Source organism: Glossina fuscipes, unplaced genomic scaffold (assembly GCF_014805625.2).
Source record: "Glossina fuscipes isolate IAEA_lab_2018 unplaced genomic scaffold, Yale_Gfus_2 111, whole genome shotgun sequence".
NCBI classification, from domain to species: Eukaryota; Metazoa; Arthropoda; class Insecta; order Diptera; family Glossinidae; genus Glossina; species Glossina fuscipes.
Genome location: NW_023998454.1, coordinates 328,244 through 333,535, shown reverse-complemented (window position 1 = coordinate 333,535; position 5,292 = coordinate 328,244). Strand labels below are relative to the sequence as shown.

The following is a 5,292-nucleotide window of genomic DNA, read 5'->3' as shown; positions in this document are numbered from 1 at the left end:
GTATTTATTTTTGGTTAAGATTTTGTTGGCATTTTGATTATCAACCTTGGTCAAAATTGCAGACGTGTTCGCCAGTGGAGGTTAATTAGGGCAACACTTATTGAGAGCGTTGTGCTCACCTGAGCCACAGGACAAGCACTCCATCGCCTCACAATTTACACACTTCGGAGACTTTCCACAGTTAAGGCACCTGCTCTCTTTAGCTTTGCAGAATTTAGATACGTGACTGTATCTGCCACACTTAAAGCACTGCTTTAAAGTGGGTACAAAGTACTCGACCGGCAGATAACAATAGTTAAATTTTATTGACTTAGGGAGGGCTCTCCCTTTGAAGCCAATTTTGATGCTGGTTGTGGGAATCCACTCATCTTTGTTGTTGGGATTTCTTCTTTGAAAACGGACAGCGGACTTAATCCGAATATCGGATACGGCGTTTTTAATTATATCATCGACACTGTATGTTTGTGGGATGTTTGGAATGACTCCCAATCTCTCAGTGAACGACCTCGGTATGTACGCTTTTCAATTCTTTTTATTAAATTCATTATTCATAGCAAAATTGTTGGCATTGGCAGCGGAGCTGAAAAGCAAATTGGCTCTAGCCCTGCTGACAACTTTTAATTCTTTTAAGGCGTACATACTGAAATCCTTCAAGTAATCATAGAAATAGAGATTGGAGTTAATATTGATGCGATTTCCTTCTGCGTCCGCGCACGTTTCGACAAAAACGACAAAATTGCAGTTGGAAAGGCAATCGTACAAATTAGTCTCGAGATTTGTGGCGGCTGTGGCACCCAAATCAGAGGGCTTGTCGATAGCCTGTTTACTAGGCGCAATTAAAACGTTTGTAGTTATAAGATCAGACCCAGTCTCCATAGGGAGACGGGCCGATGTTGTTTTGGTTGTTATCACGGGGAACACAAAAAAAAAGAAAAAATCACAACGAAAAAACAAAAAATTGAATATATGTATTGCTTCTTAATTTTTCTCACACGAGAGATTCCTCTTCCTTCACTCCTTTTCTTCCTTTAAAATTGTTTTCTTTGGTTATTTTATTACTTTATTAAACCTCTTTTCCTTTTTTCAAGTATTTATACTCTCTTTTTTTTTTTTTTTCTTTTTTTCACTAACACCGGTAAACACAAAAATTATCCAGCTGCCGTTTGCAGAGATGATGTGTTGTATCAAGTGTGAATGAAATGCGAATGGCAAAAAGATTATATTTAACTCATTGCCAAAGGGAAAAATTTATTTTCCCTAAAAATATTCCAGCAAGTAGAAATGTTCTAAAATGATCAAATACCAAGGAGGTGTCATAAGCACTTGTTTTATTTACTTGGTTAAATCTAATAAATTTATCTAACATAAATTCTCTTAAAATTCTATTAGAATCACCCCACGTAGGAAATTCGTACATTATTTTTAAGCAGGTCATATATCCTACTTTAATTAAATTCTAATTTTTTTTCATGTTCTAATCTTAAATTACAAAATTTGTTGACTATTTCTTGGATAGTCACAAATCTTTCATTGATTTCCGATTTAATTTGCAATATGATGAAAATAAAATATGTGGGTGCTTTCATTTTATTAAGATGTTTTATGTTGTAATTTAATATTCTATCTTTTTGAGATAAAAAGCGCTCTAAATAATAAAACTCATCGAGATAAAGGCAACTAGATTTTCTTTTTCTGCAGTTTATTGGCAAACTTTTATCAAGGGCAGCTGAAGATTTGTTTTAAGTTAAACTGAATTCATAAGCATTAAGCTGAGCATTGAGCACAAAAATAAGATTTTGGTTGTAAAAAGAAGTTAAAAACAAAATGAAAGGACTTTTGTGAATGTTAATCTCAATATCAAACCTACTTTCAATAAAAAGTACTGCATGAATGCTCATTCGTCTCCAAAAATAAGTATTTTCTTTACAAAGATTTTGTCAGCTATTTTAAGTAACATTATTAAAGTTTATCTTTGCTTCATATTGGAAATAAAAATGAAGGAGAAATCGTGTATTAAATACAGAAAAGTGGAGGTAAATGTTTTATTATATATTTATATTTATATATTACTTAGTTACTTTCTCATACTTTAGTTTAGATTAAAAAGGAACTAAGTGCCGCCTTCCACTGCCTCATATAGTGACGATTTGCTGTATGTGTAAGAAAGCATTATAATCAGCAGAGGGAAACTCATGAATAAGGGGGTACCTAATGTATTGGCCACAGCGCGTAGTGTTTTGAATGATTGGAACACGGAAAAATTAAATATTGCGCTGAGCCACCTGAGGAGAAATTCGATGATCCACACATCAGTGTAGCCATTGTTCACGAAGATGCTCCTGCATTGAACGTTGACGGTTTTGAAGCTATGGAAACTGAGATTCTTAATAAATTCGATGTGAAAGAGCAAGATGTCATGAAAGTCGATAGTACTGGACCAGTTGAAAGTAATACCCGCGAATGTGACGTAGAGGATGATAAGGAAGAATATGACGCCGTTATTAATGAAACGAGCGTATCAAATAAGAGAGGGAAATGTAACTTAGAAAATGTAACAAATCAACAACAAGAATGCACAAAGAATTTGTGAGGGTGAGTTAGCGTTTTGGCTTTGAAGATATTGTAAACAAAATTTTCATTTCTCGTTTCTTTCTATAGGTAATCAAACCTTGAATAGAAGTATGAAGCAACAAATGAAGAAACGCAAAAAAACAAAGCGCTTGTATCGAAAAGAAAGTGAACAATATAGCTCAAGTATTAGATGGCTTTACCTTAAATACTTCGAATGATAAAAAGTACGACTTTGATACAGATTACATGATTGAATAAAGGGCTTCTAGCGGATTTTATAAATTCTTGAGAACATACATATGGCTTTACTAGAAATATACATAACGTTATAGAACAAATGTGTATTTATTTTAAGATGTTTAGCGAATGATAAAAATTTTTTTTAGAGGTAAGAAAGTTTTTAATTTGTGCAAGTACAGATAATAGTGTCCTTTTTTGAAAAACTCTCGCGACTAAGGCAAATCCAAACATTTTTAGGTCAGCTGTGTGTTAGTATCAAATGTGTTTAAATCGACAATGCGCTTTAGAAGCGTCCATTTCCTTCTCATGGAAATTGGTCCCGGAGACCATTCTTTAAAGATTGTATAGGAGAACTATACTTTACCGACCCTGTTATTTGAAGTTTGAATGCTATCGGTTTGTAAACGGGCTAAGCGAAATATGAAAATTTTTTTTTTTTTGCTGTGCGGATGGCAGGATGTTATGGTAGGTAGGCAAGGACGAGTAGTAAGCCGTTCAAAAAAAGATTTAATTTTATGATGAAAAATAAGTGTAAACAAAGATTTATTCACGCATTTATTGAAAAAAAAAAAAAATGTAATAATATACATTCTATATAAACACTAAAAAAGCTATAACTATAAAGTATTTGAATAGGAAAAAGATACAAGAATCCATGGATAAGAAAAATACATTCAAATGTCATTAATCAAATAAAATGCGAAAAAACAGCAAAACTAATTATAATAAAATAATCATTTCTCGCTTCTTTAGTATATGTTATCCAGCCAACTAGTATTTATAGCGATAGATGGCCACACCAGCAATTATATGCAACCACGGCCAGTTTTCGGTAGTAAAGATCTTTTTTCTGGTCTAGTAGTTATATTATATACTAGACACTTATAGTAATCACAATGGACCTCATAATGTAAGTTTTTATACCTTCATTATTTCAGAGATTTTCTTCATTTTATATAGATTGTGTTAATTCCTCACAATGTATGGAAACACTATACAGTGAAGAATATTGTCGTCTTTTCTGTTTGATTTTCAGCACCAACATCCATATTTAAGTGCGATGGTTAACAACTCCACTTGAAGCTATGATCACGACCGTGATGGAACAAATACCCAATTAGCCGGTTGCGAAGTACGCTTTCATAATTACAATTTTGACACACGCATCAGTATACGCTGCAAAAATAACATTTTATCTGTGTCGACCGATAGGGGAACCGTGGCGAATGGAAGAACTGCTTTGTCGTTAACAATGTAGAATTACCTACGGGCTATTTCTTCGGTCAATCGGCTACTACCGATGATTTATCGGACAATCATGATATATTTAGTTTTAAATTTTATGATCTAGACTCAAATGTAACGGTATGTGGCAACTAAGTTTAATTTTGCTCGTGAAATAAAATTTTTATAATTACAGCCCGAGATAATAATGGCTCGTGCAAATATTATACCTAACGCTAAAACATTTGAGCCGCCTCAAGAACATAAGGATGATCCGAAATCAAGTATGTCGAATGCGAAAATATTTTTCATTCTATTGTTCGGCTTGTTGATAGCGGTTGGAGTCGCCATTTTTGCAATTTCTTACTTCAAGGAAAAAAAATTCACGTTTCTACTAGTTCAGCTCATATACAGGTGCTCCTGGGCCATCCGTAGAATACGCGTGCGAATTTCTATCGTTATAACATCTGTAGATCATGAGTAATGAGAAAAAATTTGAGCCAGAAACTGTTTTTATTTTTGGCAATGTTGCCTCGCAAATCGAGCCTAGTAAGACTTTAACTGCAACTGCTTCCAATGAAAAACCTGTTCCACCATTAATCAAAAATTATATTGCGAAACCTGTTACATCACTTGCCAAAGATAATATTGAAAAAACCAAAGCAACTGCAAATATTGAAAAAATTAAAACAACAACACATATGCTAAAATCTAATATACCAAATTCTCCAGAATCTTCAGCTCTCAACTTTAATCAACAAATCACAAGTGGTAATGAATCCATTCTTTCATCCATTAATCAACCTTCAAAAACCAAAGCAACTGCAAATATTGAAAAAACTAAAACAACAATACATATGCTAAAATCTAATATACCAAATTCTCCAGAATCTCCAGCTATCAACTTTACTCAACAAATCACAAGCGGTAATGAACCCATTCTTTCATCTATTAATCAACCTTCAATTTCAAATTATTCACGTGCGCCAACCCGTTGCGCTTCAAATGCACCAAATCACCCAAATACAGATTATTCTGCTGGTAAGAATAAAACATTCACGAAAAATTCCTATAGCGACCTTCTCGACGGAGACGCTGACATGTCAACTTAACCCTCCCTCCACTTTGCTTACATGTCATTACAATTAAATAAAGTTTTTAAAATTCTACAATGGAACATTAAGGGACTTATTAATAATTTTGATGAACTCCGTACACTCATAAGTGATTTTAATCCAACCTTTTTATCGCTTCAAG

At 33.7% G+C, this 5,292-nt stretch overlaps 1 pseudogene; it reads left to right on the top strand.

Annotated features, from left to right (window-relative positions):
• Positions 1 to 1,994: 1,994 nt before the first annotated feature.
• LOC119639012 lies at positions 1,995 to 4,519 on the top strand (annotated as a pseudogene).
• Positions 4,520 to 5,292: the final 773 nt, after the last annotated feature.